Raw genomic sequence first — 27,343 nt, forward strand, 5'->3', positions numbered from 1 at the left:
AGTGCTATTTGCTTTCATGGAAAAGAACTTATGGAAGAGATAATATGCATGCACTTCTCAGAAAACTTGGCACATTAAGTCAGGTCATCCAATATCACAAATTAGTGTAGAGGTTTTTTTTCCCCAATTACTTTGGAACTCTTCTAAGACCAGGAATAATACTCCCAAATGAATAGGGAATTCTGTGGCCCAGCCTAACCTTTAGAATACTGTGTCACTGCTAATGCAGAAAACCTACCGAAAGGTAAGAGAAAGTCAAAGACAAATACTTTAATGTGGTACCTTGTCTGGCTCCCAACAGGGAAAAACTTGGTCAATGTGACACTGGGCAGTGTCTCTCAGATACCTGCAGTCCAGTCTTTGTAGACAGAACTCACTTCTAGATCTTTATTCACATAGTTTATTCAAATTAACAAGAGCTAGGATTTGATTTGAGCCCAAGAAAGAGTTTAATCATCATGAGGGCATGGACACAGGTCAGTGTAATAGTGGAAACTGCTCACATTAAAAAAATCTCTGTATTCCTTCTTTCACCAAAATCAAAGCTTTCAGGAAATCAATACAGAAAATAAACTCTTCTAAGACTTGCACCACTGCAGTTGATGGGCTCTAGAAGCTGCAGCAGCAGCAACCTTTGCTAATAACACTTCACTACAAGCTGTTTTAAAGAGTGGCAGAATGTATATTATATTTACCAGAGTTTGTACATTATTATTGTTCCGTCTCTCTCTGAAATAATTCTAAATTGGCACTTTGATGTCCATGCCAGTTCCTTTATTAACCTGACTGGGAGAACTGGTATACAATCTTTGCAACATCATTAGCCACAGCATGACCAGGAATTAAAAATCGCCTATCATTAGAAATAAAAATGATCAACAAAATAACGCAAGACATAAATTCTCAAGCTTAGGGGATAAGGTAAAAGAAGATAAAAATATAAGTTAAATTTGCCAAAAGGTTTGTTTGGATATGACTCTTTTGGGTGAAAATAAATAATCCTAAAGAAAACTGGGGCTTGCAAAAGAAAATTGAATTTAATATTATTATAATTGTTATTGTTTGGGGAAAAATGTTACTTCTTTTATCAGTTTCCTCTTGCTAGAAAAAAAACACTGTATCTTCTCAGCTTCATGATAAATCTGGTTTTATACTTCACTATGTATAAATAAGGGAATTTTGAGAAGAGGATATGAATTTTTTCTAACTTCCCTAATTGATTACTAGCTAGAATCTATATCTAGGTCTAAGTATCTTTCTTTTTAACAACATTTCTATCTTCTTATGTCTTCCACTTTTTATTAAATTTTACCCTTTTCCCTTGCAAATTGGCAAAAAAGTTACAACATCAACAAGCTTATTGGCCAGGTGCGGTGGCTCAGGCCTGTAATGCCAGCACTTTGGGAGTCTGAGGCACGCAGATCAGGAGGTCAGGAGATCGAGACCATCCTAACCAACATGGTGAAACCCCATCTTTAAAATAATAAGAATAATAATGACAATAAAAGAACAAGTTTATCAAAATTATCTTTGAGAAACCAAGACCCAACAGGGAGGCAGAGTGATTAAATTGATTGATCAGAGTTTGATAGAAGAAGGGATGTTTCCAGATTCACCTCATACGAGAATGCCAACCAACATGGCCATTCCTAAGAAATATTTTGCAAAAAATTTCTTTTTAAAAGCTCTGTCTTAATGCGTAGTAACTTGGTCATTTTTTGGTTATAAAGAGTAGAATGACTTCTTCATTACAAAAGAGTGTGAAAACTACATGCTCTGATGCCAACTCCCTTGTAAAGCAATGTCATGTTGGAGGAGGGAACCATCATTGTTCAAGGGAGCCAGGTATATGTGGTTGCGGGGAGCCTTTGTCAGGCCCACAATGAGTTTCTTGTTAGGTGTGAGGGGGTTCAGGCAGATCGTGACAATACACAAAGTACAGAGTGAGTAAGAGGCAAAGTGAGCACAACATTTTTTTGTACTCTTGATTAGAACTACAAAAACTGTGACAGGACGTGCAACTAAGGTTTTAAAATTCAAGTAAGTTGGAAAGAGTTCAAAGGAAAACAACAAGTTGATAAAGGGTTTATATGTCAGCCTCTAAATAAAGGGTGCAGAGTGCTGGGAATGTTCAGTTGAAAGGAAAAATAAAACTGAAATGAGGCATAACAGTCTCTAAACACGTAAGAGGATGTTAAACAAGAGAAATCTCAATTACTCTTATTAGTTATTAATGAGATTAAGCTTTGGGAAAGTCATAAAATGTATAATATTTGAAAATCATTCTCTTCTACAGACTCAAAAGTCAAAAAATAATTTCTGTGGCTCTCCAATCAAATTACCAAAGTTAGAAGCTACACATACAGTGTTGGTTGTTTTCAACACATATATGATGAAGAATATTTACATTTATGCCTCATGCCTAAATAACCTATTTGAATAAACAGGCATTGTGTTGATAAAAACCACATTTTGCAGAAAGGAGAAATACAAATTAATCATCCATGGGACTGACTTAAAATCTTAAAGAAGCATCGATCATTAAAAATGAGGCAAGTACATTGATATATTAGTATAAATCAATGAAAAGAGGATTAAGAAATAAGAAAAAATGAAATAGGCTGGAAACCATAGGATCTTGAGTACTCCCATAAAGAACAAAAGAAGTTTATTCATTGTAGAGAAGAGAACCCTTTATAAATTCACTAAGGTGACTTAAAAGTTAATGATGCAAAAATCTTAAGACCTTTGCAAGAGTTCTCAAGCCTGGTGATGGCTGTGAAAGCCATGATGAGAAAACTGCACTAATTATCTACAAGTACTCTGGATTGTCAGGAAAGTCAAGAAAGATGAACAAACCACAATGAAACAACCGAAATGAATCTTAGAAGCCAAGCAGAAAGTGCATCAAAAAATTGATCTTAACAGATGTGTCAATCAGATTGGAAGTATCTAAACAAGCGCAAAATGAAACCATAAGAAAGTTACAAAGGAAAAACTAAAAATCAAAAAGTTTTGAAAATGCTGCAGGATGCTATAGAAAGGAAAAGATATTAATACAGACCATTACGAAGGACAAGTCTGTAAAGCTGACCAAGATTACAAAGAAAACCTCTCTGGAGTGATAATGGTGGAAAAGGGAAACAAAGGTGTGAGGATATGGGCTCAGGGTGGGTAGGCAGGAAACTTTAAGCAAGCTCACCACATGCAGAGAATTAAAGAGAGGGTGGTTGACAGAAAAGAATAAAATGTTTTTAGGGAATGTGTCTCTCTGTGCCAAGTGCTATCTCCTGAATCCAAACAAGTAGATGAGTGAGGGGAAGATTTGTGGTTGGATGAAGGCTTTAAAAGGTACATCCCTGAATCACAGAAATCAGGCCCTGGCAAACGCCTGTTGGGTGACGGAGTTCACTGTCTCACTGCACTGTTCCTCCCAGCAGGTGGCTGGCAAATGCTGTGTCCAGTTCGGTTCCAGGCCAGCAGGACAGTCTTGTTGTGCACAGCAGGCAACCTTTCAATTACTATATAAAAAACTGGACGTTAATACTCATGTATTAACCATGTTTGACAGACAAAATAGAAGTTTAGGCCCTTTGGAATAGTAGTGGAGAGTCTCTAGGAAAAGAGCTCAGGGAGACAGTGTATACTCATTGTGACTGGAAGTGAAGACAGATAAAAGGCTAAAAGCCAGGAGCAGGGGAAAATATGTGAAGGAATGGGAAGAACTAAGGGCTTGACAATAGGTGCCTTGGTGAAACTAAAAGTAGGTAGATGCTCAGTACAGCAGAAACCACTCAATCAACATTGATACTAACTCAAATGAAAGACTTAGGCATATAAAATCTAATCTGGGATGCTGATGTGTTCTATTATAGCTAGTCCATGTGCATTTAATATTGTTACAGAGAAAGTATCATAATATAGTGCTTACTGAAAATGATAGTGGGACAGAGTAGGATCCTGATGTATATTTGTAGAATTCCAGTTTTCTTCTGATACCAGTAACCACTTCTATTCTGCACAGAGAGAACACAGAAGGAACCGGTTACACAGTGCTCAAATAAAACTTAAGACAACAAATAAGAGAGGGCAGGCATTTCCAGTCTCTTATATAACTAGGGGCAGAATTTTCTGAGGAAGCTGGGAAGAAGCAAACATCTTAAAAATACTATTAATAGATAATCCCTGCTTCAAAGGCACTTTGAGCAACTGCAGCTTGAATGACTAAGAAAACCAACCAATAGTCATAAAAGCCCTGATAGAAGAAAGAGATCAGGAAAACCCAGAGGAAAAGAGAACTCAGATTTAAGAGTAACCCCTTGATTATATCTAGCTAAGAGTTTAACCATTTCCTTGGTGGCGAGGAGCACTGAAATGATCAGAATCTCTTTCAGAGTAAAGGGAAAGTAATTATTCATGACCATACAGTGTAGTACATGTGTAGTTCTCATGCCTTAAGGACACTTTTGTTGCCTTCACATTGAAGTCACCTTTTGCTGCAAATAAATATCTAAACTGGAGAGACTGATGATAGCAGTTAAAATCGTAATACGTAAAGGTGGAAGAGCTTACATGGGGTGAAGTTACAAGTTATGTAGCGACAAACAAACCATGACTAAACTCACAATCTTGCCAATGTGAGGGTTTTTAAGCAAAGGAGAGCATAGGTTTCTTGGGGCATTATTTTCACTTTTAGCTATATTAAAAATCACGTGAGAATAATTTACAGACACAAAATTTCTCCTATTAGAATTGAGTTTGTAGCAGAATTCTTCTGTTGGTTATACCTTTATGTATTTATCTTGTGAGGTCTAATTGACCATTGTTTGCCACACCTTTCCAGGAGACAATGATCACAGCCTATTGTTTGTTTTTGTTTTTTTGTTTGTTTGTTTATTTTGAGATGGAGTCTGGCTCTGTTGCCTAGGCTGGAGTGCAGTGGCACAATCTTGGCTCACTGCAACCGCCACCTCCCGGTGGAGCAATTTTCCTACAAACTCCACCTCAATTTTCCTACAAACTCCACCTCCTGAGTTCAAGCGATTCTCCTGCCTCAGCCTCCCTAGTAGCTGGGATTACAGACATGTACCACCATGCCCAGATAATTTTTGTATTTTTAGTAGAGATGGGGTTTTGCCATGTTGGCCAGGCTGGTCTCAAACTTCTGATCTGAGGTGATCAGCCAGCCTTGGCCTCCCAAGTGCTGGGATTACAGGAGTGAGCCACCACACCTGGCCTAATGCCAATTGTCTTGACTCATACAGTCACAGCCTCTGTTCTTAGCTATAGACCATACTTGCTAGATAACGGGTTAAAAAAGAATCTAAATATGTGACTTAGTTTATGTATTTGTTAACTAGATATAAGAAATTGAATATTTCCTAAACTTGGAAAGCTGCAGTGAAGATTAACGGGAGCACTTTTAAATATAAAATCAGCAATCATAATAACTGAAATGGCAATGTGCCAAAATAAAACCAAAACCAAAAAGAATATTGTAACATTGTATTTTTTAAAACTACAATGGAGAGAAAAATTTCTCTTTTATTTGTTTAAGGGAAGGGGTGTATTTCACCCTTAAAACCATGAATGTTTTCCCTGAGAGATGTTCCATGGCTCATTGATATAAGAGTCATTGAAATGTAAAGGCAGCATCATGATTCGATGTTCTTCACTTTTGTACAGTGTTTATCAACTGCAGGTTTCTAGATATACCCATTCATAACATCTTAAGTATTATAATATTAGGCAACACAGAATCCAATGGCTTTTGACTGGTGAATTCATCCTCAATTGGAAAGTAAACATCTAAGATCAGATTAGTTGACAATTCTGATCTTTGGTATTCTATCACATTAAGTCATGGTACTATTTATATTCATTCAACAAACTTTTCATTTTATTAGTTTTCCCATTTATAAAGTCATCTAAAATTTATGAAAGGTGATGAAGAAAAGCATGTTTGCGCAAAGAACCAAAATGTTAATTAACAGTCTTCTTTTGTTCCCAAGAAATTTAAGGAGGATCACAAAAACAGATAATATCAAGATAATACAGGTTAGTGAGAAACCTGTAACAAAAAGAAAAGATAGGAACATTAAACAAATCCAAGAATGAAATAGAAGCAAACGCATGTACTATTAAGCCCAATCTTATTGTCAAAAATGGGTTTCAGATTAAGTTTCATGCTTTTTAGTGGCCAATGCAAAGGAGTAAAAGTCCTCAGTTACAAGCATCTTAGAATCTTTATGATAATGTAAATATACTGTCTCAGAGAAGCACAATTATTCTTGATAATAAGACTACAAAGAAGTTTCTCAAAGTGTCCTCATGGAAATTGTCCTGAACAGCATGCTTACTTCAATCCCAGGGACAAGTTTCACAGGGCTGTTCCTTAAAGCTCCCAGTGGAATCAATTTAGTGAAAGCAATTTTGTAGAGAAGATGAAGAGTGAGGGTCAGTTTACTGAGGTCTACTTTCTCAGTGCCATGAAGAGTCACAAAAAAATTGCTATATAAAGATATGAATTTTTGCCAATGAAATCTTATAATAGTAACAACTTCTATATACAAATGGCCAACAAGCATATGGAAAAATTCTCAACATCACTAATCATCAGGGAAATGCAAATCAAAACCACAATATGATAACATCTCACTTCTGCAAGAATGGCCATAATAAAAAAAAAAAACAATAGATGTTGATGTGATGTGGATGTGGTAAAAAGGGAAAAGTTTTACTGTCTTGGTGGTAATCTAAACTAGCACAACGACTGTGGAAAACAGTGTGGAGTTTCCTTAAAGAACTAAAAGTAGGTCTACCATTTGATCCATCAATCCCACTACTAGGTATCTACCCAGAGGAAAAGAAGTCATTATATAAAAAAGGTACTTGTACATGCATGTTTATATCAACACAATTTGCAATTGCAAAAATATGGAACCAGCCCAAATTCCCCTCAATCAAGTAATGGATAAAGAAAATGTAGTATGTATATAGATGTATATACATGTGTGTATGTGTGTGTATATAGATATATACACACACACACACATATAGATGTATGTATATCTATAAACACAAATATATAAATGTGTGTATGTGTATATATATGTGTGTGCGTATATATATACCCATATTCCATGGAATACTGCTTAGTCATATAAAGGAGCAAAATAATGGCATTCACAGCAACCTAGATGGCACTTATTACTCTAAGTGAAGTAACTCAGGAATGGAAAACCAAACACTGTATGTTCTCAGTCACAAGTGGGAGCTAAACTATGAGGACAAAAAGGCATAAGAATGATACAATGATCTTTGTGGACTGGTGCAGGGGAAGGATGGGAGGAGGTGAGGGATAAATGACTGCACATTGAATACAGTGTACACTGCTTGGTGATGGGTGCACCAAAATCTCAGATTCACCACTAAAGAACTTATTCATGTAACCGAATACCACCTGTTCCCCCCAAACCTATTGAAATAAAAAAATAAATTAAAAACAACAAAACTAATAATATAACAGCTTCTTATGCATATGGATTATATTTAATATTCATTTTAAAATGGAAAGTACTATCACTGTCTTCTTGAAAATCTCAAATAGGAGTTTTTGGCTTTTATATATATCATCTGCTTTTAAAGAATTGTTCATAAACCCTTTAAAAAACAATAAACAGAGGTCTTGTGACTCTGCTTGATTAAAAAAATAATTCCCTTTTCCCAAATAAAGAGAATAAAGTTAGAATAAATAATCTTTAAGATATTTTACTTCCTATACTTAATGGTTTTAATGTATGTCACGATAATGCCTTGTTTTTAAAGCAAATAAACTTTCTTGTTTTCTCAGAAACCTCAAAAGGCAAAGCAAAAATCAGTGTATTGATCCCTACAATGGGATTTCAATGTTATTCTAGCTTCAGAAGGTTTCCAGTTACAGAGAAATATTTTAGTAATCATAAGGTTCAGACAGACCTTATGTGACCCTATTCATTCCTGACCAACAAATAGTTTTTGTTTAACTTCGAAATAAAGCAGACAAACCCTACAAGGTTACTTGTAATCATGACACCATTCTTAGAATTGCCATGTGCTGGGAACATGTCTTCTCGCTTCCTCCTTCTATCTATGGTATAAATCTGAAGGACTTTGTTATGGCTCTTATACTTGGCACATCTTAGGCCTATTTAGAACATCAACACCATCAATCACATAATATGGGGCCGACCAGCTGGATGAACCCTGGCTATCATTCAGGGGTTATTTGTCATCTGGGCATGTCTGTTTGGTATATAACACTCCTTCAGTCCCAGAACAATTTTCCCCCTCCAAAAATATTCTCTTTGATTCAGGAAACACGTGATTAATAAAGGACAAGGGTTTAAAGCCTGAGGTCAAGGCTAAAAGTCTTAACCAAACAAGTGCATTGCTTACTAACGTTTGCATCAACAGTCAAAAATTCCCTTGAAGAGCTCCCACACCGAAGAAACACACATCTATTCATAAATGCCATAAATTTCAGGGGACTTCAGTAACTATGATCATCTGGAGAGATTTATTTTAAAATAATGTTGTGCATCTAGAAATGTTTTGCTGCAGAATAATAACACTGCATCAAGCATTTAAAAGGTTCATTACAAACATTTACAATTTAATATAAAAAAATTAGGGTTGAGAAGACACAGTTTTACCAATATGATATGCAAAGGAAATTTGTACTATAACATTAGGACAATTTACATTAAAAATAAATTGTTTTCTAAGATGTCTGTTTACACTAAAATGGATTTAAAAGCAATATTCCTTTCCTCATATTCTTTGGCTTGTTTATATGCCAGTCTACAATACTTTATAGTACTTTTCCATTAGACAGTTTTTCTTTTATACTTGTTTCCCTTTCTTTTACCAAAAGAAGCTTATTTCATGTTTATAGAATATTTTCTTCCTTCTAGGCAACTTATAGTTCCACCCTGTAATAGTATGTATCTGATATTATGAATTGTTTGGGTGTATGTATAATGACAGAAAAAAAGCAAATTTTAAAAATATACATTTAAAAAGTAATTGTTGGTTAAGGTTTTAAATTGTCCTAACATTGACTTAACTGGAACTGATTTCATTTCTTAATCTAAAAAAATTGATTTAATAGTGTTTATTTCATTGGAATTATAAAAGAAGTCACAAACTCCCACTGGAATTCTAAACAGAGTTTCTCAGAAGGTGATAAGTAGATTGTATTACAGCATTGATGATGTTGCAAGGCCTAAGAAGCTCATGTCAGTTACTTTATCCAACTTGTAGAGACTTCTAAGTTCCTGAACACAGGCCACTTTAGGTAATCAGACTTGCTAGAGTTCATCTTTCTTTACCTCCCACCTCTCTGCCAAATACCAAAGGAATAAAAATAGAAGCTCAGTACAAAACACACTGTATTAAAAATAAGTTGTCATTGAAATTCATACAGGCAATGCATTTATCCTTTAGACTGCCTTAGAATCACAGCTTTGCAAGCAAAAAGGGGTTTCCATGTCGTCTGGTCAGATTGCTCATCCTACTGCTGTGGAAACTGAGCCTTCAGGAAGGAACTGGCAGAGGTGAGCCTAGAACATTGGTCTCCCATGGCCCTGTCCAGTGTTAGTAATCATAAGATACAAAGCCCTCTTATGGCTCAATGGCTAGCGCAGAAATCTTTGGGTTAATCTGACTTGCTCACAGCTTGGCCATCTGTTGCTCCATTACTTATGCTAATACGTTAACATTATATACGTGACTGTTGATGGGGCCTTCTTGGCACTGTACATGCATAATGCTCCCAGTTAATTCAGTTGACCCTGTTAAACAATGACAATGTGTGTGAGGCCCGAGTTTGTTCGCATTCCTTGTTACAAAAACAGGGTTACTGACCTTGTCATATTTAACAGTGTTGAGCAGACACAGCAATGTGGATCCTGAGGGCAAATAAAGAATTTCCACTGGTGATGTAAGAACTATGCTAATTAGTTTCCCCCTCCATTCTGCTTCCAGACACTGTATAACTGTATAGTTCAGCTAGAAGGCTCACTGAGCCCTAAGCTAACAAAACCCAATAATTTTTATAAATAATAATTTTAAAAATGTGTTTGAAAATGCATTTCTTTTAGAAATGTGTTCATATGTGTTTCTCTTAGAAACAGTGGCTTTTGCAGAGCAGTGTGCCTAGGGAAAGTTATCAATCTATTTTTGCTGTTGCATCTCTACTGCATAGAAATGACACAACGATGTAGACTGATTTTTTTAAAAAGACATAAAATGGAGCCGAGTGTGGTGGCATGTGCCTGAGTATAGTCCCAGATGCTCAGGAGGCTGAGGAGGACTGCTTGAGCCCAAGGCTGTGGTGCTCTGTGATCATGCCTGTGAATAGCCACTGCACTCCAGGCTGGGCAATATAGAGACACTCCATCTCTAAAAGAAATAAAAAATGAAAATAGAATCATCTGTTTATCTATATTCTCTAAGAACCATTTTCTTAGCTTAAGGTAAAAAAAAAAATGCTGCCATGCAATGACTAAGGAATTATATGTGGGGCTGATTCACGTATCTAAGCACTGGATATGAGCATTCTTACCTTAGTAGAAAAACAAGCTAAGTTAATTTTTCAACAATGAAATATTACCTTGGTACATCTTGTTCTGTCTTTCCCTAGAGGTCTTATATGAATAAATCAGAAAATTGTTCCCTTATGTGAAGCCCGAGTCTGCACCTGTGTTAAAATTCACATGGAACTGAAATGGGGGGTGTGGGGGTGGGGATAAATGTCAGCAAAGCTAATGGGATGATATATCTAAGTTTGAATTCTGAAGTTAACTAGCATCCAACACAAAAAGCATTGATGAGGATTTTTTATGGGCATATTGTTTCACATTTAGAACTGAAATTAAGAATATAATCATGTTGACCAATTGTCCTCGAGTTTATGATTAGAAGCATCTGGCTCTAGATTTTAGGAAACTCAGATAACTGGGTATTCTGAAAATCTTGGCATGCCAAAGTGTTTTACTTTACCTTCTTTGGGTCCTGGATCACCTTTCAAGTAATAAAACAATTTCTATGTCTTAGACATTGTAAAAGAGGTCATGAAAAGTAAGAAAGTCACTAAAGCAAAATATAGAAAACAATGAAGAGTTGAAAAAAGAGATTAATGACTTCCAGATTTCCAAAAGCAAGTAGAATTGTTGATGTGCTGGACAGGTGACTGGGTGGAAGGTGGAGAGAGGATGAGTCAGTGTAAAAGTAAGAGGAGTTAAATGAGGAAAACAGATATGGAGAGAGAGTTTTGTCTATGTTTTAAGTCTGCTCTTCATCCATGAATGGAAGTGATTGGGACAAGTCAGTTTCCCTCACAACGAAGCAAACTTGTTAATGGAATTTCTCATTTGCTTGATTTATTGCTTGATTTGGTTTTTAGACAAAATTGGACAGTGTATGAGATGCATTCTGGATGAAGACATCTCTCTGAAAGATTTTGCTATCAGAGGAAAGAAGGAAATGAGAGAGAAGTTTGGGGCTCTGAGAATAAGACACCTCGGTTTTATCAGCTGTGAAGTCTACATTGAAGAGGACAATTATTTGCTTATTGCATTGGGGGCTGGTTAAAATCCAATCAATTGAATCCAGATGTGAGTTACGTGTGTGTGTGTGTGTGTGTGTGTGTGTGTGTGTGTGTGTGTTTAACGGAGGGTTGCCAAAACATCTTGAGAGTAAAGACCACAAGCTAATATAAGCCAAAGGATTGACAAAATACAAGGAACATTTTTGGCTTATAAAAATCCTTTTTAAGCATGGTGACTGGAATAATAAAATAAAAAGGTCTATGATAAATTAGTTAGTGGATATTTGCAAATGGCTGGGCCTTGTCTAAACATCTTCCGAAATAACCCTACAAAAAAGTGTTCCTCATATGGTGATGTCCAATCACATGTTTAGGGAACACCGTAACTGGTAGTTTATGCCCTTTTGGCAGGAGGTAAACTCCAAAAAAGCAATCCATGAGGAACCCCCTGCTGACACAAGAGGATCATGAATGGAATTTTGATAAAATGCAAAGATGTGTTTAAGTTCTGGGCTACATGTGCAGAATGTGTAGATTTGTTACATAGGTAAATGTGTACCATGGTGATTTGCTACACCTAACCCGTTACCTAGGCATGAAGCCCAGCATGCATTAGCTATTTTTCCTTATACTCTCCCTCCCCTACCCCATAGGCCCCAGTATGTGTTGTTCCACTCTCTTTATCCGTGTATTCACATTGTTCAGCTCCCACTTACAGGTGAGAACACGTGGTGTTTGGTTTTCTGTTGCTGTGTTAGTTTGCTAAGGATAATGGCTTCCAGCTCCATCCATGTCCCTGCAAAGAACATGATCTCATTCCTTTTTATGGCTGCATAGTATCCCATGGTGTATATATACTACATTTTCTTTATCCAGCTATCAATGATGTGTATTTTTGGGTTAATTCCATGTCTTCTTTATTGTGAATAGTGCTGCAAAAACATACAAATGAATGTATCTTTATGATATTAATAGAATGATTTATGTTCCACAAAGGTGTGTTTTTAAAGAGGTATAAATGTCCATAGAAACCCCAGTTCTCTTAAGAAACTAACAATACAATATTTTATCTTATAAGTTGATTAATTATAAGAATATTAGGAAATAATTCTGTAGGATAGTTTTGTTGCTCTTGTGTTTTCTTTTCAAAATGAGACTAATTTTGATTAGTCAAAACCTAACATTTCCCTTGGAACCAGTATTCTTGAAATAACTGCTTTGGGATTAGAGTAACTAACTAATACAAACATTTTGTTTTAGTTTATTTTCTGAATGTATTGAACACTTAAAAGTAGATAAAAGGAATACTTTCTCCACAACTTCATTCCCTTGGCAAATCAACCTGTTTTCATACATCTGGGTTCTCATCAAGTCTATATGCATGCATATTTCTTTTTACAAAGTTACAGGTGTGCTAAAATGAATACATTTTTGAGAATAATAGATTAATGGAAGACTTTTTGTTTGAATAGTTAAATATCATTCAATTTCTTACAATGATGGAGTTATTTATGTTTTTATTACTGTGGCTAATTATTTGTTAAGAAAAAATTTCGTTTGTGTTAGACTAGAACTTTTTTCCTGAAATCTTAAATAGAACCCAGAATTTGTTTAAACTAGCGATTTTCTAGAGCTTTGACTTTTTCCTGTATTTATTTTAGACTGCTTCATGTTACTTTAAAAATATATAACCAAACTTGGGAATGAAAAGTTTATAAATGGGAAAAATGCTTACTTAGAATAAATTGGATCCATTTCAACTTCACTGAATTTAATTCAACCCCAAACTTATTTTCTATGTGCTAGGTATTATAAAGGAAATACCATCAGATGAGACCTACCTGTGTGCTAGGGCCTTCTAATGTATTGCATAGACATATTTATGGGTTGCGCTTAAGGCCGGGTTTAGAGTAGGAACAAGCAAAGATCTTGGAGAACTTCTATACAAGGGCATGGAAAAGCTATTCCAACAGTGAGGGCTTCTCAGAGGAAATAGAACTTTAACTGGGCCTGGAAGAATGGAAGGATATGGTTTACTTTTGTTTGGATCCTTTGACAAACTCATCTCGATAAATGATAAGGTGCTCTGAAGGCAGTAGGTTATGCATGGGTGATTTTAAGCATCTTTTAATGAATGAGAATGGAGAAAGAACAAACTCTTTTTCTAAACTCATACCATGTATCAGTCAGTGAATCAATTAAGTCTTTCTTAGGCTACTTCGCAATGAGCAGGGCTAGCTTCATGGGCGCATGATCAGCACAGTGGCACAAAAGCCTGTGCTTAGAAGAACCTTGCACGTCAGGTCTAAATGCACTGCAGTTACCCTCTCAAGATTCTTAATAATTGTTTTTGTAAGTGAAGTCTACTAAGACAATGGAGCATGCACGGGAAGCCTGGAGACTTGGCTTGCTTGCTATTTCATCTCTGAATCCCTCACTACCACCTCTACTGCCTGCTCCTGTGGAAAGGTTCTCAGCCTCCCACTCCACATCCCTGCCCTGTATATAGAAAATAAAGGCACCCTCTTCCTGGGGTGGCTGCCGAATTGTGTCAGCAGGGGGAGAATGTGAGTACATCCCAGGGCCAGGAGTATGCAGTAGGCCACAGATGAGAGTTCAAGCTGTTGAGTTTAACACATAACATCTCTGTGGTTTGAGGTAAAGACACAATAAAGCTGTGAACCAGGGCATGACTCAGTGCCAGAAGACACCTGTGTACCCAGTATGGCGGTGCCAACTCAGAATGACTCTTGGGACTCTCTCTGGGATGGACATGTGTGGTATAATCTTCAATATGGAGGTGTAGGAATACCCTGATATAGGCTGAGTGTTTCTTCCCAATTTCCATGTTTCAATTCAAAGAGTTCCTGCCCAGTGAATGATGGCACCTTATGTTATGGCTGCATAAAGCAACTAGTGAGACTTCCCTAAGAATAGCCAAGTTAATTTTACAGTGACCTAGTAAGTACTGGTTTTTGGTTAAAAAAATAAATACCTGGCATGATTTATTCTAACAGTCAAATGGATGAAGAGGTGGACACATTAAAGAACAATATTTTAAAATTGTAAGCATTTAAAAATGGGTTAAATATGTACTATCGCTAGACTTTAATCCTTCATCCTTAAGTCTAAAAAGCAATGATTCTGAATCCCTTCCTACGTTTTGAAACCTTCCAGTCTCTGTTCTCTTTGGCAGAACTTCATGCTTCTTGGCTTCAGGCAGGCAATTTGTCAAAAAAGCTTGCCATTTTGGGTTTCTTCTCCTTTATTTCTTGTTTCCACCATCCACTCAGCCTTCAAAATCCCAAATAAGCTGCTTACCTTCCAGCTAATTATTCCAGTTAGGACTTCATCTGGTCTCAGGTTCTCCCACTTCTGAGGATCCAAAGTGTCTGTGCCTTCCCTATTAGGAGAATCTTCTTGCTTTTCTGAAAAATGCATTCCCACCCTGCTTGCTGTTTCTTGTGGTTTCCATAGTCAAGGCGGGGGGGAGGGGAAGGGAAGAAAACTGGCAGTAGTCTTAAACATCAGATTCTGAGCCACATCTATCCCATTTTAGAGAAAATAAAATTTTTTACATTTGAGCTCAGACCAGAATTTGCAGACTAGTTACTAAGTACAAGACCTCAGCACAATCTGGGCTTTGTTCACCTCCAGAATCTATGAGACATTGGAGGAATAGTGAGTTGGAGTACTTTTTCTTTACCAGACCTCCTTATCTATCATCTCTTTTGCCTCATGAGCATATAACGTCAAATTAAGCACCATGTAACTTGAGGATGATGTCTAGCAGTTTTGAAACTGGTTCAGGTCAAGGCACTATCAACCTTATGAAGAACAGGTAGAGATTCCCTGGGTGGTCATGTTGCTACATGCCAAATAATTAAACATGTGATTTTGGGTTTCCCTAGGCTATGCATGGAAACCAGACTCATTTTACAGATGTATGTTGGCAAAAGATATTGTCACTAGTTAGGCCCCTGATTAACCCCAGAAACCATCTTCCTCATTAGGTATAATCATTAGGGTTGACACAGCCTGATCATTCACCAAATAGAATCTACCATGAAGCTTTTGAGTGCCTTGGTATTACATTTGAATTTGGAATTGACTAAGCCTTAAGCTTTCCAAGGCTCACAAAATAAACTATGAAATGTATCACTTAGACCTCTTCAGGTGTCATGGACCAGGAGTTTTATTTGCCACCTTTAAAACACAGTTCCCTTCTTGGTCCACTGTGAGATTGTTCAGCTGGAGCAATCTGAAGGGTGGCCTGTCAATCACACACAAAGGAAAGACTGAAGATTATTTTAAGTATGATGGTTTATTTTACTTGGAGGTTTTGATCCACTAAGTTCATTAAAAATCCTTATATATTTTTAAATTTATTTAAAATTCAGATTCTCTATTTCTCATTTTATCACCACTTTAATTAGGCATAACAGATTGAAATTAGGTATCATAGAATAACTTTGCATGTTGAGACTAACAATACTGCAATTTATTCCACGTGATGATTCATCCCCTCCCTCAATACTTGTCTGAGTCACAGGCATAAATGAATATGCAAAGAACAGACCTTCGTACTTCTGAATTTTCAGATTCTGAAATAAGAAAATCAGTCATCGGTTTCTGAAACTTGTGAACTAACCCTAAGTGTAGAAATCTTCACTTTGTGCCTAATGACTGAAAAGCAGGTTCTGATGTGCTTCTTCAGAAGCACTTCATAAAATAACTGGTGCATATAAAAAATTAAATAAAAGGGTAAAATATGCCATAAACTATTTGCATATGATAATTTCATGAAACATTTGCCTTGAGATATACCTGAGTAAAATTAATTCACAATCAGTAGAAACCCAGTGGGAATTAAATAACCCAAAATTATTCTTGGGCTGTGAAGTTTGCTGCCTTAACGGAAGTGTGTATCAAACATAAGTACATTAGCATTGGCTGTGGGTTGGGGGAGTCAGGCACATCCTTCACCTCGTGTTTTTCATCCATTCTGCTGTTTATATTTTTTGGCAATGGGTTCAAACCACAGGGGGTTTGTTCCAGTATTGCATGTGTGTGTGTGTGTGTGTGTGTGTGTGTGTGTGTGTGTGCATTGTGATGGGCATAGCACCTTTTCAAGGGGAGTCTCCAAGGTGTGGTTGAATTATTGAAAGCTGCATAAGAGTTTGCTAATTTAAAAAATTACTTTAAAGCTTAATTCTGTTATAGGCAAAGAGCAATGAGCATTCTCAGTCAAAGAAATAAAGACTGTTTCTTCGCACTCAGAATTCTCAGGGCTGACTACCACTCCACTCCTGTTCAGCTCTCTGCTGTCACCTCCCAACACTGCTTGGTGGTTGTTGCTGCAATGTTGCTGTAAATGTTTAAATGAAATAATGCACTGTAAATTCTTAGTTCCTGGCATATATTGGTGTCAAAAGACGTTAGTCATTGTCAATAAAGTTTTGCCAGCATCAGGAAAATCTGGGCAGGGTAAGGCACTGGTTACTTTTGGGTCATCCTTGGGAGAACTTTGGTGAAGGATAAGCTGAAACTGATTACTAAAATAACAACACATTAGTCGTAGCTTTGATCATGAAGATCAGCAACAATTCTGTTTTTTTCTGATGCATATGAGATGTCACAGTGGCATCAAACACATTAATCTTGTTCTTACTTAAGGGCAAATATTCACTGTCCCCAACCATGAAAGGTGCATAATTACTTATCAGTTATTTACTTTCCCATGTGTGGGCAATTCAGATAATATCTTCAGGATTTGCACTTCTGTAGATAAGGAAGAGTGAGCTGGGTAGTTTTTGGGTTGGAACTGAATTTTTATGCAGAACAGAGAATACTGGGAGTTAGAAGAGAAAGATAGTGATGATAATTTGTATATATTTCTAAGATTTCTATTCAGTAATGGTCATTTCTATTCAGTCACGGTCATTTGTATTGCTAGCTGTGATAAACCTATGTGTAGGCATGTCTTGTTTATATAAACATCTTGTGCCTGGTGTTGGGCTACAAATAACTTGACAGACATTGTTTTGCAATGGTGTCGCAGCTTTGAAGAGGCAGAAGCAGGATTTGAACCTAGGTCTGTCTGGATTCCGGAGCCAGTATTTGTAACCATGATGCACTTCTTTCCTCATATTCTTCTCGGGCTGCATAATTCTCCTTGCAGAAATCTTTCACCTTGTTCGACCTTTTCCCCTTCAAGACTTCCTTCAATGTCCATTCTTTTATATATATATATATATATATATGTATATATACACTTAAGTATGTGTGTGTGTGTGTACGTGTGTGTGTGTGTACTTTAAGTTCTAGGACACATGTGCAGAACGTGCAGGTTTGTTACATAGGTATACGTGTACCATGGTGGTTTGCTGCATCCATCAACCCATCATCTAGGTTTTAAGCCCTACATGCATTAGGTATTTCTCCTAATGCTATCCCTCCCTCTTCCCCCATCCATTACAGGCCCTGGTGTGCATTGTTCTACTCCCTGTGTCCATGTGTTCTCATTGTTCAATTCCCACTTATGAGTGAGAACATGCAGTGATTGGTTTTCTGTTCCTGTATTAGTTTGCTGAGAATGATGGTTTCCAGCTTTATCTATGTCCCTGCAAAGGATATGAACTCATTCTTTTTTATGGCTGCATAGTATTCCATGATGTATATGTGTCACATTTTCTTTATCCAGTCTATCATTGATGGGCATTTAGGTTGGTTTCAAGGCTTTGCTACTTCAATGTCCATTCTAACCATACCTGGCCTGTATAGAAATGTTGCTGGGTAGGATTCATACCCACAGTGAGACTTATGTGGATCTTACAGCCAGATGGATAGATAGAAGGATGAATGGGTGCATGAGTGGCCACACTTATTTTTTTTAAACAAAGTGGCCTAGGAGATATGTAGGAATAATGCCACATTCATAACTTCTACTGACTAGTCATGGTAGATAACACATTGTTCCTTCAAGATGTCAATGCCATCAACAATAGGTAGTCCCAATAAAAGATACTGAACTAGATGAAACGAGTCTCCAGAAAGACTGTAGTGGTTAACAGGATGGAGTTTGAAGCCAGAATGCCTGGGCACACAACCTATACTGATGTGTAATCTTGGGCACGTTATTATTTTTTTCTGTGCCCTCATTTCCTAATGTATAAAATCAGCATAATGATTGTACTTACCTCATAGGATTGTTGTAAGGAATATGAATATATAGACTCAGTTCCTAGCATATAGTATGTGCTATTCAGTGTTTTCATTTTTTGTTTTTTTTTTTTGAGACAGTCTTGCTCTATCACCAGGCTGGAGTACAGTGGCACAATCTCAGCTCACTGCAACCTCTGCCTAATGTGTTCAAGCGATTCCCCTGATTCAGCCTCCTGAGTAGTTGGGACTACAGGCGTGCACCACCACACCCAGCTAATTTTTGTATTTTTAGTAGAGATGGGCTTTCACCATATTGGCCAGAATGGTCTTAATCTCTTGACCTTGTGATCTGCCCACCTTAGCCTCCCAAAGTGCTGAGATTACAAGCGTGCGCCACCATGCCTAGCCCATATTTTCTAGTATTATTAGTAGTATGATTCCTTGTATTTCATAATTCCTCCTTCTGCTATCTGACTGTGGTCCCAGGTACCTGATACTCAATTGACATATAACTCTTGGTATATCCTTAATAGAGCTTTTGGTTTACTTTGTACACAATTTCTCTACTATCAGCCCATAACACAAACATTCCTGAATTAGTGGATGATTTTAAAATATGTGGTAATGCGTAATTTTTCCATCCCCAAACTAAGAGTAAAAGCTTGGCTTCAAACTATCTTCAGGGCTGACAAAAGTATGAAAAGTAAAGCCAAAAAATTTTAATTAAAAAAGAAGGAAAAAAGGAAGGAAAGAGAGAAACAGAGAGAGAGGGAGGGGAAGAGGAAGGGAGGAAGGAATAAAAAAGAGAAAGAAAAAACAATGTCAGGGCAATATACTAGGGAGGTCAAAGACAGAGGAAAGCATAATGCTTGGTTAAGTTTCTATAACAATCTTTAATGTAAGATGCTCAGAAACAAGAACTATTTGTAAATGAAACTACCTGTATTTTTCCATGCTGGTGCCCTCCAAGTTGGTGGAAGAGTTTAAAGGGGAAACCAACTCTCTGTGATGCAAGATGTTAGTTTTTCTTCTCGGTTATTCCTTGCAGATTCTTCCCTAAATCATAAACTTCCATTCAATCTAATCACAAGAACTGTAGATTTTATTGAATAAAACTGATTTCACAAATTTAAGGAGCTATCTGAATTTGCAGTTTGGAAATCTTGGAAGCATCAGAAAATTTATTCCAGGTGTCTTATTCTTATTGACATTCAGTTAAATTCAACACTGTAAAAAGGCTCTCTAAGGAAATTCCATAATATATTTTTTACAAATATGATTGTCCACAGTCTCAATGGATAACTACATTCAGAACAACTGTTTCACTAAATGGTTCTCTTTTCTGCTACTGTTCATAAAAAAATCTAAGCAGCAAAAATGGAAGAAAAAAATGATGAAGGAATAGTTTCTTTTTAAGACAATTGCATGACTAGACTTTACACTTAATTTCTATAAAACTACACAAAGGAGCTTTCTTAGTTAATTCATGTCTCTGTATTGTAGCTTTACTCAATCATGTAAAAAAGAAACATTGTGAATTACACAAGTGAGGGGTGGCATTGAAAATAGAACGTATCCTTTCATTAACTTACAAAAATACAATTAGTAATTATTAGTGATTTCCTGGAGAAAGTCCAGAGCTGAATTAAAAATATCACTAACCACAAAGATTTTCAATGGTCCCTTAGAGGAAAAAATACACAGTTATGAGGCTTATCTATTGTACTTGCTTTGGAAACATAAAAGGACTAATTCATAAAGCAACCACACAACATTTGTAATGTGTTTTACTTCTTTTGCATTCTCTGGGAAATGCAAAGAATGTTTCTTTTTCTAAATAAAATGCCTTATAGCATTTTGTTTAGAATGAGAATGGTTATGTCTTCATTCAGAAGTCATGGATATTCTGCCAAAAATGAGATCATTTTCTAAAAAGGCATATTTTTCAGTTTTGGCATATTCTCTTCTAATGAGCAACATGTTTATGCTGATTCCAAAAGGACGAAATCAAATCTAAAATATCTAGAATCTCTAGAGCAAATCTTACTCGTTGTGTCAAATATTATTCAGAATCATGTGATCTAAATATATTAAAATTATTTTAAATATATCTAAATATGTTTAAATTATTTTAAAAGAGGATTGTGTAATCCCATTAAAAAGTGGGCAAATGGCGTGAAGAGACGTTTCTCAGAAGATATAAAAGTGGCTAACAAATATATGACAAAAAAAATGCTCAGTATTACTAATCATTCAGGAAATGCAAATTAAAACCACAATGAGATACCACTTTGCCCCAGCCAGAATTATTAAAAAGCCAAAAAACAACAGATGTTGGTGTGGACATGTTGGAAAGGGAATGCTTATACACTGTTTATGGGACTGTAAAGGCTCCAGGTATCAAGTAGATCCTTACCTGTTGATATTTTGGACTCTTCTTCCTTGCGTCCAAGTTTAGAGAAACACATGGTATCAGCCTTCTTCTGGGTATGGAGGGGAATGAACTCTTCCTGTGAAACATATGGCTCTTTGAAGACAGGTGTGTTTTGACTGGACAGAAACAGGGTCAGCAGAGCTCTCAGCTGCATCAGGAAGAAAGGAAAGGAGGCCTGGTATGGAGAGCATTTGGAGCAGGACCCCAGAGGATTCTCCTACTTTCATTCATCTGCTTGCTATTTATGCAAAATTTCAACCTGCTTGATGGTCACTTTTATTTTCCTCTCTCTATTGCCTTTTAGAAAAGCAAGAAACTTAGTGCTGGGAAACTGCTGAATGAACTGTAAAATTCAATCAACTCCTGATTTTTCAAAATGCAGATTACCTGATTTGCTCTCTCTCGGGCATCAGGTTTTGTTGTCAGTTTATATTCTGATATCAGCCAGCTTCCCTGATCCATCTCTCCTCTTGAAGGTGGAACACTTAATTTAAGGTTAGACCAGGAGTTGCCAGGAAGTTAAAATGCTTATCATAAAAAAAAAAAAAAAAAAAGGATGTGACAGGATGTTCCCCTGATGCCCTTTCACCTATTCTCATCCTGACCTCTGTGAGATGGGGTCATTTTGTTTTATGATGTTAATCCAGGAAAACCCATCATTGTGAGTCCTATGAGAGTCCATCAGTGTGAGTAAGAAAACTTCACCTCATAAATCCTTCACTCAGTAATTTGAAGGTTCCAGGACCACTGCCCACAACGCTATGTGGCGACATCATCTCCCTCCAAAAAGGAATCAGAAACACTTCTCTCCATGGTCTTGAGTATGTGAGACATTTGCAGGAAGAGACAGGGGCCTAACCCAGTGATGGTGCAGGGCAGAGGGATAGGAAAGAGAAGAGGGAAGGAGACCAGGGGCCACGGGGTGCCTGGAAGCCTGCCTGAGGCCAACTTGGTATGAAACAAAACATAAACAGATGGGAGGTTTTACACTGTCCACTGAACCTTTGGTGTATTTGGAATTTGGTAGTAGAAAGATTTTCTTTTTGGAAAAGGACTGCACCTTAATGTACCGCTAAGCATTTAGAGGCATTAATGTAAGTGCAGATATATTTTCAGCCTGGAATTTGAAACTAAATATTTGGGATTATCTGTTTTACTTGCCTTTGTGGGCAACGAATTTAATAGTTAAAAGTTAAATCTATGCTAAGATACACTATACATATAGTAAACAAAATAAAACAGAGCATTGGGTGGTCATGGGTGAGATTCCACAGTCATAGCTGAAAAGCCAGGTATTACCTTTTGAGCAGGAGCACCTCATTGGTTGAGACACAGCCAGTGGCAAATGAACAGGAGAGAAGAGTTAGAGACTGTGTTTGGAACAAAGGCCTTTCTGAAACTGCAAGTGTTTTTGTTTTTTTGTTTTTATTTTTGTTTTGTTTTAATTCTAGACACCAAAATTAAGGTTTCCTTAGAGTGGTTTTATAATTTTGAAAGAACGGATTGTTCTAAAGCCACACCTTGGTTACTTTCTCGGCAATCATTACAATGAGAGATTATCATCAGATGCATGTTCAGGAGACATTCTCAGATTGTAGTTAACTTGGATGACAAGAAGGGATGGGGGCACTGGTGTCCTGGGGCAGCATACTTTAGGAGCTAAGGCACAGTCCCCTTGGGCATGCCCCCAATACGGCTGCATGCCCAGACAGAACAGATCCCTAGTGTCCCAAGCAAGGAATTTTCAGTTTCAGTTTCAGAAATGAGAAGGTAGGTCAGGGGGAGCTTAGCCATTTTTGTGTTTCTCTCTCTCTCTCTCTCTCTCTCTCTCTCTCTCTCTCTCTCTCTGTCACACACACACACACCCCACATTCACAAATCTGCAGTTGCTTTGAGTGGGGAAAACATTTTATTTTTATCATGTAGACATGGCCAAAATATTCTGAACCCATTAAAAACTTGGAATAAGATGTAGCCTCTGTTCCAGAAGTACCTGTTCTTTTTATTCCTCCATGGAGATAACTGCATACAATGGTCCTTAAAATGATATGACTGTTTCTCCTTAGAATAATTACCTGTTTTGAGGAAAAGGAAGAAATATTTACATAAGGAAAGCAGCTTCAAGATTCCTGTGTGGGTTGTTATGAAAAAAAGTGCTTGAAGAGGACACATCTATTCTAGGTAATAAGAGACTTCAGTTTAAGTTCCAGTTCTACCAATGCACTGGCTGTGAATGGATTTACAACAACAAAAAAAATCTTTCTTAAACTGTTTGCTTATCTATAAAGTGGGCACACCAAAGCCATTTGGCTGCTTCCCAAAATTGTCATGAGAATCAAATGTAGAGCACTATACAAGAAACATAAAAGTAAAGTACAAGTATATAAAACTATCTAGGGTGAATTACAAACAAGTCTGTGCCCAGTTATATCTTAATAATACATAAAAATTGTTGAAAAGCAAAACTGGCATTTTGCTCCACCACAATGAGCTAAAACCTTGAATCATGCAATGTAGTTATAGGGAAACAAACTTTATATCTTAAGATAAACCTACAAAAAATTTCTTCAAACTGTGTTACTTGTCTACCACTAGTCTACAAAATAGACAAAAACCTTTTTCTGTGAGTTACTGACTGTCTAATAAAACAACTTTATTCCTGATTTTACAATCTAGATATATGATGAGGCTTGTAGGTACTAGTGTAGAAATTATGTATTTTATCATCATCATCATTATTATTATACTGTAAGTTCTGGGATACATGTGCAGAACATGCAGGTTTGTTACATAAGTATATATGTGTCATGGTGGTTTGCTGCATCCATCAACCCATCATCTAGGTTTTAATCCCCGCATGCATCAGGTATTTGTCCTAATGCTTTTCCTGCCACCCCTGACAGGCCCCAGTGTATGATGTTCCCCTCCCTGTGTCCATGTGTTCTCATTGTTCAATTCTCACTTATGAGTGAGAACATGCAGTGTTTGGTTTTCTGTTCCTGTGTTAGTATGCTGAGAATTATGGTTTTCAGCTTTATCCATATCCCTTCAAAAAACATTAACTCAAATCTTTTTTATGGCTGCATAGTATTCCATTGTGTATATGTGCCACATTTTTTTAATCCAGTCTATCATTGATAGCCATTTGGGTTGGTTCCATGTTTTTGCTATTGTAAATAGTGCTGCAATAAACATACGTGTGCATGTGTCTTTATAACAGAATGATTTATAATTCTTTGTGTATATACTCAGTAACGGGATTACTGGATCAAATGGTATTTTTATTTCTAGATCCTTGAGGAATCACCACACTGTCTTCCACAATGGTTAAACTATTTTATACTCCCACCAACAGTATAAAAGTGTTCATATTTCTCCATATCCTCTCCAGCATCTGTTGTTTCCTGACATTTTAATGATCACCATTCTAACTGGTGTGAGATAGTATCTCATTGTGGTTTTGATTTGCATTTCTCTAATGACCAGTGATGATGAGCTTTTTTTCATATGTTTGTTGGCCGCATAAATGTCTTCTTTTGAGAAGTGTCTGTTCACATCCTTCACCCACTTATTGATGGGGTTGTTTTTTTCTTGTAAATTTGTTTAAGTTCCTTAGAGATTCTGGATATTAGTCCTTTGTCAGATGGATAGATTGCACAAATTTCCTTCTATTCTGTAGGTTCCCTGTTCACTCTGATGCTGGTTTCTTTTGCTGTGCAGATGCTCTTTAGTTTAATTAGATCCCATTTGCCAATTTGGTTTTTGTTGCCATTGCTTTTGGTGTTTTAGTCATGAAGTCTTTGCCTATGCCTATGTCCTAATGGTATTGCCTAGGTTTTTATGATTTTAGGTTTTACATTTAAATCTTTAATTCACCTTGAGTTAATTTTTGTATAAGGAAGGGGTCTAGTTTCACTTTTCTGCATATGGCTAGTAAGTGTTCTCAGCACAAATTACGAAATAGGGAATTCTTCCCCATTGCTTGTTTTTGTCAGGTTTGTTGAAGATTAGATGATTGTAGATGTGTGGCATTATTTCTGAGGCCTCTATTCTGTTCCATTGGCCTATGTATCTGTTTTGGTACTGGTATCATGCTGCTTTTATTAGTGGAGCCTTGTAGTATGGTTTGAAGTTAGGTAGCATGATGCCTCCAGCTTTTTTCTTTTTGGTTACATATGAAATTTAAAATAGATTTTTTTTTAGTTCTGTCAAGGAAGCCAGTGGTAGCTTGATGGGAATAGCATTGAATCTATAAATTACTTTGGGCAGTATGGCCATTTTCACAATATTGAGTCTTTCTATCCATGAGCATGGAATGTTTTTCCATTTGTTTGTGTCCTCTCTTATTTCCTTGTAAAGTGGTTTGTAGTTCTTCAAGAGCTTGTTCACGTCCCTTGTAAGTTGTATTCCTAGGTATTTTATTCTCTTTGTAGCTGTTGTAAATGGGAGTTCGCTCATGATTTGGCTCTCTGTTTGTCTATTATTGGTGTATAGGAATGTCTGTGATTTTTGCACATTGATTTTGTATCCTGAGACTTTGCTGAAGTTGCTTATCAGCATAGGCGTTTTTGGGCTGAGACAGTGGGGTCTTCTAAATATACAATCATGTCATCTGCAAACAGAGACAATTTCATTTCCTCTCTTCTTATTTGACTACCCTTTATTTCTTTCTCTTGCCTGATTGCTCTGGCTAGAACTTCCAAACTACATTGAGTAGGAGTGGTGAGAAAGGGCATCCTTGCCTTGTGCTAGTTTTCAAAGGGAATGCTTCCATATTTTGCCCATTCAGTATGATACTGGCTGTGGGTTTGCCATAAATAGCATCATTTGAGATACGTTCCATCAATACCTAGTTTATTGAGTGTTTTTAGCATGAAGGGGTGTTGAATTTTGTCAAAGGCCTTGTCTGCATCTATTGAGATAATCATGTGTTTTTTGTTATTGGTTCTATTTATGTGATGGATTATGCTTAATGATTTGCATATGTTGAACCAGCCTTGCATCCCAGGGATGAAGCCAACTTGATCATGGTGGAGAAGCTTTTTGATATGCTGCTGGATTTGGTTTGCCAGTATTTTATTGAGGATTTTCACATCAATGTTCATCAGGGATATTGGCCTGGAATTTTCTTTTTTTGATATGCCTCCGCCAGGTTTTGTTATCAGAATAATGCTGGCTCCATAAAATGAGTTAAGGAGGAATCCCTCTTCTTCTATTGTTTGGAATAGTTTCAGAAGGAATGGTACCAGCTCCTCTTTTTTATCTTTGGTAGAATTTGACTGTGAATCCATCTGGTCCTGGGCTTTTTTTGGTTGGTAGACTATAATTACTGCCTCAATTCAGAACTTGTTATTAGTCAATTGAGGGATTCCACTTCTTCCTGGTTTAGTCTTGGGAGGGTATATGTGTCCCAGAATTTATCCATTTCTTCTAGATTTTCTAGTTTATTTGCATAGAGGTGTTCATAGTATTCTCTGGTGGTAGTTTGTATTTCTGTGGGGTCACTGGTGATATCCCTTATATTATTTTTTATTGTGTCTATTTGATTCTTCTCTATTTTCTTCTTTATTAGTTTGGCTAATGGTCTATCTACCTTTTTAATCTTTTCCAAAAAACCAGCTCCTGGATTCATTAATTTTTTGAATGGTTTTTCATGTCTCTGTCCACTTCAGTTCTGCTCTGATCTTAGTTATTTCTTATTAGCTTCTGCATTTGTTTGCTCTTGCTTCTCTATTTCTTTTAATTGTTATGTTAGTTTGTCGATTTTAGATCTATGTATTCTTTTAATTCAGTGATCCAGTCCTTGAGAAATGTTCCAAGGTGGGGTAAGGAAGGCAGTCTTTGTGTCCTCTGCACTGACCACCACCACAGGTAGGCTTCTTCCAGGGAGCAGGCATGGTTCAAGGTAAAGCAGCTCCCTTCTGTGGAGGAAAAATCCCCAACGAGAGACACAGCCATGGGGCATCAGCAGGCAAGGCTTCTGGCAGCTGAGCGAACTTGTGCTTTAGTGTTGGAGTGGGATTCCAGAGGCACATAACAGTGACCACAGTAAACAGTTCCCCAAAAGTTGGATTACTGATGAAAGTACGAGTTTATATTGCAGTATAGTTAGCAAATTGTTTTTAAAATGTTGTATAATGTGCACTTCCATCAGC

The 27,343-nt window shown here is 36.9% G+C and overlaps 1 long non-coding RNA gene across 3 annotated transcripts in view; it reads right to left on the reverse strand.

The window, feature by feature from the left end:
- The window catches only part of LOC116533252, a 49,740-nt gene that overhangs the window by 12,677 nt on the left and 9,720 nt on the right, over positions 1–27,343 (reverse strand). For 2 of the 3 annotated variants that reach the window (XR_004261175.1, XR_004261176.1), the window contains 4 exons: positions 22,488–23,263; positions 21,171–21,336; positions 19,695–19,810; positions 3,932–4,016 (listed from right to left, as the gene is read on the reverse strand). This is a non-coding gene — a long non-coding RNA (uncharacterized LOC116533252). The remainder of the gene's footprint in view (positions 1–3,931; positions 4,017–19,694; positions 19,811–21,170; positions 21,337–22,487; positions 23,264–27,343) is intronic. The other variant, XR_004261177.1, reaches the window with a different exon arrangement.

The sequence above is a fragment of the Sapajus apella genome, unplaced genomic scaffold (assembly GCF_009761245.1).
Source record: "Sapajus apella isolate SASKATOON/1434 unplaced genomic scaffold, GSC_monkey_1.0 scaffold81, whole genome shotgun sequence".
Lineage (NCBI taxonomy): Eukaryota > Metazoa > Chordata > Mammalia > Primates > Cebidae > Sapajus > Sapajus apella.